The sequence below is a fragment of the Alligator sinensis genome, unplaced genomic scaffold (assembly GCF_000455745.1).
Source record: "Alligator sinensis unplaced genomic scaffold, ASM45574v1 scaffold623_1, whole genome shotgun sequence".
In the NCBI taxonomy this organism is placed as follows: Eukaryota; Metazoa; Chordata; order Crocodylia; family Alligatoridae; genus Alligator; species Alligator sinensis.
The window spans coordinates 71,931-85,315 of NW_005842769.1; the positions used below are offsets into that span (position 1 = coordinate 71,931).

General features: G+C 39.3%; 1 protein-coding gene across 1 annotated transcript in view; it reads left to right on the top strand.

The window, feature by feature from the left end:
• ST8SIA6 (ST8 alpha-N-acetyl-neuraminide alpha-2,8-sialyltransferase 6) overlaps nt 1-12,965 on the top strand; it is a gene marked incomplete at its 5' end in the record, with an annotated part of 65,782 nt that extends 52,817 nt beyond the window's left edge. Inside the window, 2 exons of the mRNA XM_025216808.1 lie at nt 11,902-12,087; nt 12,464-12,965. The remainder of the gene's footprint in view (nt 1-11,901; nt 12,088-12,463) is intronic.
• Nucleotides 12,966-13,385: the final 420 nt, after the last annotated feature.

A 13,385-nucleotide genomic window follows, 5' to 3' on the forward strand; every position in this document is an offset into this window, starting at 1 on the left:
GTTTGGTAGTTTTTTTTTTTTTGGAGTGTTGGGGGGGGGGGGGGGGGAGGTTTCTGGTTCCCCCCAAGTGTTGGGGGGGCAACCCTCCCCTCCCAAAAGGAATATTTCTGTGGGGCAAGTGGAGGGACTTCCAGTGGCAAAGGTCAAGGGTTAGGGAAGGAACTTCTAGTCCTGAGATGGTGACTGGGTAGGTGGCAACTGTCAAGGGGCAGGACTACCTACACAGCCCTCAACAGCTTACCAAACTCATTAAGCAGCCCTTCAGCGAAAATAATTACCCACCCTGGTCTAACTCAAGGCGCTTTTCTATGAATCGCTATGATATAGGCCTGGGAGCCGCCCATAAAGTAACCTCTGCCCCGGTTCTCCTGTGATGCATTTATCTAAAAGCCTCAGCATAAAATCTGGCCCAGTCCTTGAGCCAATTTCCTGAATGCAAGCTACAGATGCCTATGAAAAGATGATGTTTAATTCCAAGATTCATCTGATCTGTTGTCCAAACAAGACCTACCTACATGGATGTAGATTTATTTTTCAACTAAATCAAAATCCCCAGCTCAGAGTATCTTAATCAGGTTCATTTTCCACAGAAATAGAATTTTTAGGAAATGAGACATTAAATGAATTATAATAATAAGACCCTGTATAATAAAATACAGTATTTTAATTAGACTGATAGAATATACTAGTATATCTTTCAAGTTGTATAAAGAAAAACTGCTGTAGACTCAGCCCAGCAATCTAGGTACAGAAGATAATAAGCAACTTTTCTACTGCCTAGACTGTGAAATGCATTTCAAAATAGTTTTTGATGCTATTTAGAAAACATGCTTTCAAATATATATTTCCCAGTTTATTCCTAAATTGCTACTTTTAAACTTTCAGGCTGCTAGGCCAAACCAGACTTGCAAATGTTCTGCTTCAGCTTTCTCAGTGTTCAAAAGAATAAAACAAAATGAGAATCACTTCTTACACATAACTTTATGTAATATGATTCTAGACTGAGGAGGAGTATACACGTGAGCATGTACACTTATCTATTGCTGGGCTCTCCTTTTTTACTGTAAAAATTACAGTGTATAGGAAATGGTTAGAAATGTATAATGGATTTCTTAACATGCTTAGTAGCTAAGCCATTTACATCCTGCAGTTTCCACTGTGCTTACTCTTCATGTAATATTAATCACTGTAACTGTACCATATAATTTTAATTATAGTAACTACACCAGCTAAGAATGTAAACAGGCAGCCACTTATAAATTTTTCATCCAGACTAGAACACACAGTAGCCACAAAAATGCTTAAGCATATGTATGGGTTAATTAAATGCAATCTGTATTCGGCAGTTTGAAAACTGCTTCTGCGGTCAAATTTGCTGAATAAGCTGCAAACACTAATCATAGGGATAAATGGCAGTGCCCGAGGATTGAATATTTTTAGTTAATGATCTATATATTTTTTTAAAAATACAAAACCCTAACCTTCGAAGGCAAAGGAATGAAATACTTTTATTAAAATTCATTCTGCTTACAATACTGTAAACTATTAGAGATGTGTGAAAGCTTTAAATGGATGTTTTAATTGGAAATGGCCTTTTTAAAGATTAAATATTTTCACTTTCCTACTTTCTGGTAAACATAAGGATTGGGTCTGTGCGACTCTCCTGATGCATGGGCAGTGGGAAGAGGTGGGGAGGGAGGTTCCTTATACTGTCTTCCCACACTGAGCATACGTAGAAGCATCAGAAATAACCTTGCCCTCAATGTGCACTCTGTGGACCAACATCTCTGCTAATGGGAGATAAGAACTGCTTTGCTGACTTGTATGGACATTGACAATTGTATCCCATTCCCTTTTAGCAGGGGTTGGATCCCTGGAGGGAGATGGTAACCAATACCTCATGAAGGCTATGACTGCCACAGCAGTCCTGAGGTTTTGGAAACCACAAATTTGAAGGAACTCTGACTCTTAGAATAAACTCAGCCAGAAGGCAGAATGCATAGAATTATGGGAGATGTAGTTCAGCCAGGGAGGTTTGTTTATATGAAAAAAATGGGGATATTAGGTCTCTAAACTATAATTCACAGGAGGCAGTGCTCTTGGTAGGGAAATATACATGCTCAAGTTGTTGTTTAGCTTTTGTGAGCATGCAGCAAACATGCCAGATAAGCTTCCTGTGAGTATTGATTTTATTTTCCCTACCCTTCTATCATGATACTTACTAAAAATAACAGTGACAGAACCAGAGCATTACTGATGAATTCACCTAGGCAGAGATGGCTCATAAGCTCCACCCTAACTAGCTGGGGGTTTGAACTGGCTCTTTGAAGAGAAGGAATTACTAGCTGGAATACTGAGTTCTTGTCAGAAAAACCCTAGCAATAACCTAAATTAGGAGGACAGTTTACCCTAAGTTTAACGTCTGCATTGTCATTTAATTCGCTCAGGAAAAGTTTAAAATCATCCTACATACAATAGGCAATCTTCAAGTAGTGTATTTGGGCATGGAACCACTGACTCCAATAGAATTACACCATCTTCCAGCAATTCAAAGGATCATAGGAAAGTAGAGGGGAAGGGACCTCACGAGGTTATCTAATCCAGCTCTCTGCTCAAGGCAAGAGCATCCTTGACCAAGCCATCCAAGTCAAGCATTTGTCTAACATGCTCTTGAAACTTGCCAAGGATGGAGCTTCCACAACTTCTACCAATACTTGACCACTGCCATAGTCAGAAAGTTCCTCTTAATTTCCAACCTAAATTTCCTCTTCTGCAGCTTAAGGCCATTTCTCCTAGTCCTGCCTCCTATGGCCACAGGCATAAGACCTCTCTATAATCACCCTTCAGGTATTTGAAGACTGTTAGCAAATCCCCTCTCGCTCTTCTCTTTGCCAAACTAAATAACCCTAGTTCTTTCAACCTTTCCTCATAAGTTATGCTTTCCTGGCCTCTATTTTTTTCTGCTGGAACTTTTCATATTTTTTTCATATCCTTTTTTAAGTGCGTGTCCCAGAGCTGGACACACTACTCCAGGTGAATGCTAAATAAAGCAGAAGAATAACTTCTTTTGACTTGCAGGTGACATTCCTATTAATACAACCCAGGATGCTATTGACTTTTTTTTTGGCACACATTCAGCTTATGGTCCACTATAACCTCTAGGTCCTTCTGAGTGGGCATTAATGTATATGTACACACATACACTCTCTCTGTATGCATATATACTGTATAGATAAGAGAGACAGAGAAAGAGAGAAAGTAGTGTAGCTGAAAATAGTAGGGGTGCTAGCAGGGCATCAAACCTGAGCACTGACTGGGTTGGAGGAGCAGGGGAGAGGGGCACAAAAATAGCAGCTGCTGCTGCCAATCTGACCACTTTGCTGTGCCAGTGCCCCCCAGAGTGCAAAGTTGCTCAGGTTCACTTCAGATAAGGAAAAAGGAAAGAGAGAGTGTCCAGCAGCCTCCTGAAACTGAATGAAAACAATGGTATAAATTATTTTGTATCTTATTATGACATAATCTTTGGTATGGTTGTGCACTTGAACAGAGTCTTGTTTGCTTATTAGTTTAACACCGTAAGCCTGAAGGGCATATTATTGGCTTCAAATAAATATAAGCTCAAGGGGAATCATGGCCCATTTTCATATTTAAAAATATCGGGAGGAAGAATCTGTTTAAAGAAAAATTGTGAAATTATAAATTAATGAGACTGGCAAAAACCCTATTGGCCAGAAGCCTTGTTCCACTGGAAATACTGTCTGCCTGCTGGAAAGAGACAGCAGGGAGGCTGCAGGCAGGCTGGAGTGACAGCTGGCACAGCAGCTTTAAGCTGCATCTCAGAGGGGTGGGTTGACAGAGGCTAAGGAGGACTGAGCCACTGCAGAGTTAGAAGGGAAGACAAATAGCCAAACAGAGCAGCACAGCTGGGCTGCCAATCAGAGGCGGGGCAGGGGAAGGAGGAGGAGTTGATCAGAACAACAGAATCTAGTGCCAGTCAAAGAGTCAGACCGTGGGCATAGGGGATGCAAGTATAGCCTGTGTGGAAACAGGCTGGGCCAGCTGGAAGTTTAGTGCAGAACATGCCTTTGGCTGAGCCTCAGTTTGGTATTCAGGTCTGTGGGGATTGTATACAGAAGAAAACGGGCCTGTGCTTTTCAACTCCTGTTAGGTGGTTCAAAGGCAGCTATTTTTGACAGAAAGACAAAAAGCAGTATAATTTTCCAGACAAGCCTGAAAAAACTGTGTAGCAACTTCTCCAGGGGCTTTCAATTTTAGCAGCTATTGCTGTTGCAATGTATGGTTTGATCTGACTTGAAGGAGCATAAGATTTGCAGTCTTATCTGTTGTAACCTAGGGTGCTAAAAGTTACATATCTAACCCAAAAGTAGGTGCTTGCAAACATGGCAAGATTTTCAGAAGTGTGTGACTCCTTGTCCCTCTCTATTGGTGGGTCCATGCCAGAGAACATGAAACTACACCAAACAACAGCTAATACAGTTGCTGCATTAGCTCATAATGAAAGCTGCCAGCAACTGGGGCTCTGTTGCTTAAACTGGTGGTGTACAGACATAGGATTTGTAGTCTCCTAGGACTCCCATGCTCTAGGACAAGCTTGCTCAAACTGCAGAAGGTATAGAGTACAGACTTATCCATAATAAGACCACAGCCTAAAAATTGGAACAACTCTGGGCTCCCATCATTCAGGCCCATATAGGTTCTTTACTTCTTATGGACCTGGATTAAAATAAATAGATGTGAACAATTTTGACAGAACTGCCTCCTTGATATGGGTCCCCAACTAACATAGCAATTCAACTTTTGGCTCATGAGCAATCCTGTTGAACTGAATGGAACTAGATCCAGGCTCTAAGATAAAACACGCACAAGTGTTATCCTAGCTCAGTGATATACTGGAGATAACAAACCACAGGGAGAGAAGTGGCTTTTATGTAGTTAGGAAGCCTCCCAGTATTTCAGATTTGTAAGCTGAAACAAAATTGTATTTACGGTGGATTTTCTTGTAACCGGGATTGGCACAAAGATGGAACAAACCTGCAGGAGAAATGAAACACTTGCTAGACATTTAATTTCTCTTGGAGAAACATGTTAAAATATTTGATATAGGAACACACTTATTTTTGAGTATCAGTGGATGTATACCATCCAAATATTGATCAGGCTGATGCTGCTTAATTCATATCTGATTTGTAATCTCTGAGTGAGATGGCAAGCTGTAGTTTAGGCAGTTCTGTCAGACATACCAATTACTAGACATTCTAGTAAGTGTCTTGCCCTAAAAGGAGTAGATGTTTGAATTACGTAACTCATTATCAGTCCATTTCACTCCTAGAGAAGTCTATGAGCCTATGATACTATGTAACAAATGTGTGGGAGAGAGTTCATTCTGAAATACAGCTGAACACATATGTGAGAAGCAGAACACATAAATGCAGGTTAAATTATTATACCTAAAAATGGCTTATTCTAAATACATATGGTGTTTGATTATCATACACAAGAATCAATGGTAACACATTTTATTGTTTTAATTTCAGGGAGATGATTCCTAAGGAGAGAATTTGTGTATATCTCAGCAGTTTGATGTTGGATTTGATCTGATGTTGTTTTGTGAGCCTTAAACTGCACTAGAATAAGTCAGAAATATTTTACATTTAAGGGGAAAGGAAATGATTTCTGACACAACAATTGTTACCTTTTTCAATTTTCAGTCACATTTTATGTAGATAAAATTATTTGAGAACATTTTCAAAACCCTTGATTATTGGTTCAAGTTAAAGCACAATCTCAGAGTGACACTAGTATGTGACAGTCATACTGTTTTGTTTGTTAATTTGTTACAATACTGAGATATTTTGACATAAAGATTGCTATTTTTGTTAACTTCACATAACATTGAAAAAAATGTTGGATTTAGTTGCATGTGCTGTCCTCAACAATGAACTTTTTCTAAGGGTTTGACCCTGCAAACATTTAGCACTTATCTACATGAGGAAACAGCACTTATGTAGCACAGTAAGGAAGTGAGGTAGTTTTACTAGTTTCATAGTTGTACTGGAACCAAGTGTGTTAATTTTGAATTTTTTTGATTTCTACACTGTGGGTAGTCCCAAGGATTTAAACTGCTCAGCTGCATAAGGTTAAAATTGTACGTATGTGTTTGCAAAATCAAAGATCAGAGATTTTTTTTTTTAAACATTATTTGTTTGTTCCAGGGTCCAGTTCAACTCCTTGTGAGGACAATGGGTTAGTTTCCATGCTATATCTCCCAGCATCCTGTCAGGGTAAAGCTCTGTGGCCATTCTTTGTTTGCCCATGTTCCTCCTTGGCCCCAATCTGCTTCTCTGACTGTAGATGACACTGACTTGACACACCCAAAACCCCCCAAAAAAATAATTGCACACTCTCACTTATCTCTACATTTATTTTTTCAGGTGACTGATGTCCAGTTATCTGGCCTAAAACATAATACGGTAGGACATCTGGGGGATTCTACTAGTATCACCACAAAAGCTCCTCCTGTGTCTGGCTCCATCTCCTGGTCCATGCACTGCAGTGGAGAGGGGTGTGGATAGTTACTTAGCTCATCCCATGAAGATCCTTTGCTGAAAGAATTCTTTCCTTGTGGCCATTACACAGTTCAATCTGCTAATAAATTAAAAAGTAGAAGCCAGAAAAGGGGTAACAAAGCCTGTTGACATTAACGGGAGTTGGGCTGGGCCCTTGTTTCTACATGTTTGATTTACAGGAAGGCTGTATATTCACAAGTTTCAGTATAGAAAAGAGAAATGTAATAACCAGTTTCTGTTACCAGCAGTCTCAGTGACCCCTTGGGGAGTATTTAATGATCAAATCAAAGAGATATTTTTCCCTTATTTTGTTAACGTAGGTCAACACTGGGTGTTTTGTTTACTCAAAATCATTTCCCCCATGTAACGCTAATTCTACACTATACATTAGACTAAAGAACAATAGCTATTCCATTCACTGAGCACAGCTAATAACAGAGTATTGGGAAAAGACTATTTAAATGCATTGAACATAAAAATGCTCTTTTGAAACATCTTTTTTAAAGCATATGTCCACACTGTTCAGATATTTTTCATTCTGATCATAGGAGCAATTTTAATTATAATAAAATATTTCCCCTTCGAATATTCATTAATCATTGTGGTTCTAGTCCTGCTGGTCAAGCCACATTCAGAACTATTATTAATCTCAGTGGGGATGACAGAAGGATCAGGTTCAATAAAAATGCAAGCCTCATCCTTTCTGTCCATGAGAATCCTGGCTGTTTCTCAGCAGAATGGTCAATTTGTTGCAAAATTCTATAAAAAAAAAGATTCCTTTAGGGCCCTAATCTGCCACCCACAAATATGTGAATGGCCTATAAGCTTCAATGAGTCTAGTGAAACAGATGTGTGATTCCCATGTTTATTACAAGTCTATATCCAAAAGCAGTGAAGCCAGGTGTGAAACAGAGCACTTAACCTTCTTGTAGCCCATAACACTGGATTCTAGATTCTCATGAACATCTCACACACACACACACACACACACACACACACACACACACACCTGTGTTTAGTCAGGATCCTCAGCTTATGCCAGCTTTAACCTAGTGAAATGCATAGGGGTGATCCTGGATAAGAGTAGGTCATGTAACACATCGCTCTGACCCCACCTTCCACACAGACCCCACATCTGTTGTCCTTCTGAACCACAACACATTCCTTCAGAGTGTTTTTGAGTGGGAAGGGCCCTAGTGAACATGTTTCTGTCTTTTCCATATCCCCACTCTGACATGTAAAACTCCTTTTATGCTGCATTTCCTGCTTGACTGCATCTGTTAGAGCTCAGCCTGGGAGAGATGTTTACAAAACCCATAATTCACTCTCGGTCTGCATAAATAGTAATGGAAATAAAGATGAATGCATCGTATGAACAGCTCCCTCAGACAGATCTACAGGGTAAGCCTGTCAGCCAGGAAAACCCACTGCACAATCTGTCATCCTCTTAATTTTTTTCCTCCAACTGTCTGACTTCTAGTTAGCCAATATAAGTGTTAGGACATCTAGGGATCTCCACTGAACATAATCAGAATCACTCCTATAGTGTTGTCCTTTGCACCCTTATCACTAACACCTGTGCACAGTGAAGAGTATGCTGGGATGCTGGGGGAATCTGGTTTATCTTAAACCAGGAAATGGTCTGGCTACAGACACTGCATAAACCAGTTTGACCCAAATCAGTTAAATCTGATATAACATTCAACCAGGTTTATCTCAAACCAGTTTCAACCATTTTCAGACTGGTTTATGTACACTAAACATCTGTTCTGTTACAAGTTTAAACCAGTTTCTGGTCACTTAAACCAGTTTGTGTGTAATATCTGTCCCTAGCCATGAAGAGTATACAATTGGATTGTCCCAAATTGGTCTCACAAACTACAAATCTCTAATTCTCAATAGTATAAATATGTAGCCTAGGTCTTACTTTAATGACCTATTTTAATTTTTTTTTAATATGCTCAGCCCCAAAGTTAATGTGTGAATTGATTTTATTTGTATTGGCTTCTAATTTATAGTAAGACAGGTCATGTGCTAACTTTACTTTGGCCTTCTGCAACATACTTTGTGGCTGTTTCTTCACATTAACTGGTATACATTTTGTAGAAACTACTATTCAGGTTTATATGTAATTAAGTCCAGTTAGCTGACTCAGACTTAAAAATTGCAGTCACTGTAGTGAATAACTGAGCAAAATATTGTTTCATCACCACTTGGTTAGTAGTGAATAAATACATTTTGCATTTGGGCTGTGAAATGTTTATAACACTTACACAAGTCTAAGCTAAAAGCAGTTTTGATTAAATACTCTGAAATGGAGGTTAAAAATTGCCTTGCACTTATTGTTACATAATATTTGCAGCAATCATTTTTATGCGTGTTGGTTTTCAAATGTTATAGTATGCTAAGGGAGAAAGCAGAGTTTATGGTGATGGCAAGACTCCATGGTTATCAGGAGTCTTCCAGAAGAAATTATCAGGGGCCACATCTACACAAGATGCTAACTGCACAGTGTTCTTGGGCTACTGCACAGTCAGTATCACAAAAAAGCCATTCATTGGTGCTACTGCACAGTAATGTGGGTTACTGCACAGTCATTTAGTACTTGTTTATACAAGTATTAAGTGACTGCACAGTAACGACTGTGCTGTCAGCATCTCATGTAGATGCAGCCAGTGAGCCCGTAGATGACTGAGAAGGCTGCAGTATGCGCTTCGATTGTGGTAAAAGTTCTGGGAGGAAGGGCTTGATCCTGGTGATGTCAGGTTACAGCTCTTTCCCTTTGTCTCTCTTGTCTGCCTCCATAGTGAGGTAATTTTGCTCAAAATAATTGATGCATCATTTATCATTAGGGACAATTCAGTGCTTGAGTGTCCCAGGTATTGAGGTCAACATTGTATTTCTTCAGCTTGGCCTTCTTGAGTCTCTTCTTTTGCCCACCTCTGGAATGGTGACCATTGCGAGTTGAGAACCTATTGCCAGGCACCATTATGACACATCTCATCCAATGGAGCTGGTAGAGCCTAAACCTGGCTTCGGTGCTGGTGGTGTGGGCGTGAGTCAAAATGCCGGCATTCATTCTTCTGTCCTTCCAGTTGAGATGGAGGTGTAACAAGAGACCCAAATCCCGTTACTCCGGTATAATGGAAAGGGAGGAGAGGGGATTACAGTGGGGAGGCAGGAGGCTCCTGTCCCTTTAAGAGGACATAGCAGGCTAAACTGACTGTGTGGAGCCACAGCTGCAAGAGTGCAGGCTGGCCCTTAATTAACAGGGAACACCCCCCTGCAGATCAGTAGTGTTGAGATCATCAGGGAGGTCAGAGTTTCTCACTGAAGCACTGCTGGAGATGATTGCTCTTAGCAGGCTCTTTAAAGCACTCAATATTGAACCTCTTCTTTGATTGCTTCTTTTGTTTACATCATTTTGGGGTGATACAAATGAACACGGTGGAACATATCAAATGATGATCCATCCAGCAGTCATCTGCACTGGTCATAGCTCTGGTGATATGGATGTCATGACAGTACGTGCCCAAGACAGTGACACAGACCATCAGGCGCCAATGTTTTGAGCAGGGCTGCATCTATGATATCTTTCATTTGTCACTTTGGCAGAGTAAGCATATTAGATTTCTAAAAATAAAAACATTATTAGGAGCATGCTAACAATCCCAAAGTGCACCTCGGAGGCCGAGGCTGACAATGCCCTTGCTAATGACCGACTTGCAGTATTGTTAGTTTAAATCCTTCTTGTCTGCTTTTGTCTCTGTTTTTCTGCATTTAATGGTTTGTTTCCCAGTAGGACTCAAATGCTGAAGGAAGCTTATCAGTTTCAACTTCCACTCAGTATTTAACTATTATACATTTCAGTTGAGTATCCATCAGTTATTTTGTATGATTGTCAAACCAGTATCAGAACAGATCTGATATTGCTTGGTTATAAACTTGGAGAAGTCACCATTATGCCAACCTAGGCATCTTGTTTAGCAAACTGTCCACCATCAGTAGGTCCAGAAATGACAACTATAAATAGAAACATTGTTTTTAAGTATGTCACAGTTTGGCAGCAGTACATTGTTTCAGGCAGCATAGAATATGCAACTACAAAATGGCTTATTCAGTAGGCCTCTTCAACCCCAAGGTCTCAAACCAGATCCATAAATAAGCATCCCCAAAATGTTCAGAGGATTTAATCATATTTCTCCAAGCTAAGTATTACCCGACACCCTCATCTCCTTTTGTTTATACAATAAGCTTGAAATAATTATATGATTCAGTCACATTGAAATTCTATAGCCTTGGTACAAAAGTCTCACTAGGTGCTCTAGCAGTCCCTTCTTCTGGTCCTAAAAATGTTTTAATCTGTTAAGGGAAAAGGCCTATGCACCTATTTAAGGATGTGTAAACATGCCTGGTATTACTGTCATTTAGGTCTTGTTCCTCTGCTGAACTCCCCGTAAGGAGCATTCTAGCAGGGTCTGGTCTTCTGTAGCACTTAATGTTTGTACAACTCTTTAAAAGCAGTTTTTGACTTGATGATCTCTCACTGCTCTATCACTAATATTAACATGAAACCCATGAGTGCAGTTGTAAACATGAGCTCAATGGGGCTTTACTTGAATATGGTTACCCTCATGCATAAGTGTCTGCAGGACCCAGCCTGTGGCATATTCTGTGTGTGTATCCATCCTTCCAAATCAACTTCCTTTGGTTTTCAGGACTCTGATTGCTGGCATATGTTTGCTTCACATCATTATATTCTTGTGCAGTAGTCTCTTTAGGTCTGAAGTTGACAGCTCTTAGCTTGAGGAGTTCATGGTCGGGTAATACTTGAATTTACAATGCTTCAGCTGTAGATTGAGCACAGTCTCTTTCATTTTCAGGTCTCCTGTCAAGGAAGGCTCTTACTGTACTGAGTGATCTCCTTTTATGAAGTCACCATTTGCTACTAGAAATGACACCGCTCATAGCTATTTCCTATTCTAAGATGCTACCTTGTGACATGTGTTGGCAAACACCGGCTATAAAGATTAATACAGCACAACTCTATTTCTTTGGCTTAAATGTTAGAGCTTCTTTTTTGTAGTCTGGTGGTTCAGTTAAGTCCCAATAGGAACAGATTCCTCACTCTGGTGTCAAGTAATAGGTAACTCATTCTTCCACCATGGAAATGTTATGCAGTTTTGGCAGTGTGATGGCAGATATGCTGAGTATGCTTTATGTTGGAGGAAGGTAATGGTGTTTTTCTGCAGTGAGAGAGAGAATTATTTTTGAAGTGATGAAAGTGTTTAATAATCTAACTATTATTTCATAGAATCCTGAAGAAAAGACATAGGAATGAGTAGTACTGATGACTATGGAAGGATATTCTCCTTAAATACAAGATTGCTGGCTTTTTATCCTTTTTCTTCAGTTCAGTGCCTGACAGGGACAGATTCCTCACAGCAAGGCTGTAAGGAAGCAGCCTGCCAGGCTTCTCAGCTCTTTCACTAAATTATGGGTGAGTTCCTTAAAAATACCCCCTGTCTTTTCTTAAGCACTTTTTAAACTGAATCATTTAAGTGCAGGGACAGAAGTGAACCTGGGGGAGATCAAGTTGCAGGATCTGTTCTTTTGAAAGCCAGCTAACTGATTGTACATTTCAGGTAGCTAGGCATATTGGTGATATTAATTATGCCCGCAGACAGTTGCAAAAAAGACAGATGCCAATCACCTCAACTGGGGCAGGTCAAGGAGTTAGCAGGATTTTATGGACCATTTCTATTTTCATGTTAGTTTATTTGATGGACTGATTCAAGTCAAGTGCAGTAAATAAAATAGGGAGATTCTAGAAATGAGTATTATTTAAATTCATTTTTATTCTGTTTCTTTTGTAGGTGAATATCATAGCAGTTATGACACACCTTTGAGCTGTTATAACTGCATTCCATGAACATAACACCAAATAATGCTGATAGTGTAAGCTCTGCAACTGTTATTGTAAAAAAGTCTCTTTAAAAAAAATCTACCATCACTAAATCTGTTTGCTTTCAGATATAAACTTGATATTGTCTGCTCCCACCTGTGTTTAGGATGTGCACAGTAAACTGTATAAACGTCTCTTTGCAGGGTTTAGGAGGCATGCAATGCCACTGTATTTTTATTGCAATGCACTTTCTGTGTTTTTATTGCAGAAAACCCAGATGAAGGTGTATTATTGAGATATTGATTAGCTTATTTAATTTATACTTTGTTTTATGTTTAAGTGCCTACTGATTTAATGTTAAAGGATGCATGGTTTCACTGTTCTGATGCATACTTAGGACACTGCACCTGTTACATGTTCTGTAATGGAATATTTTTGCAAACTCGTTTGGAAATAAAAACTTATTAAACTGAGTGGTTTTTTTTATATTTAAGGCTTGGCTATTAAAAATATACTTTATAACAAGAAGTTTTGTGGTGCAGTAAGTTAATATGGCATTACGCTTTCATCTTCACAATAGGGTTATTAACCAGTTGTATGTTTAGGGACCAGGTATAAAATTTGGCTCTGCTTGAAGATAAGATGTTATGATCCACCCTTAATAGCAATTTCAGACCACATACAATATTTTCTGCTACTTACTGCTTTCGGGTTTTTTAATAAAAACACAATCCTAAGTCATTATAATGGCTTAATTAAAGAAAAACCATTTGAAACAGTTAAACTGCTACTGGTTCTCTTTTTAAAAATAAGGGAAAGGTTAAATACTTTCAGAACAATGATTACTTGAATATATGACATGAGCATCTCATTTGAAGGTTTTCAATAGGAAG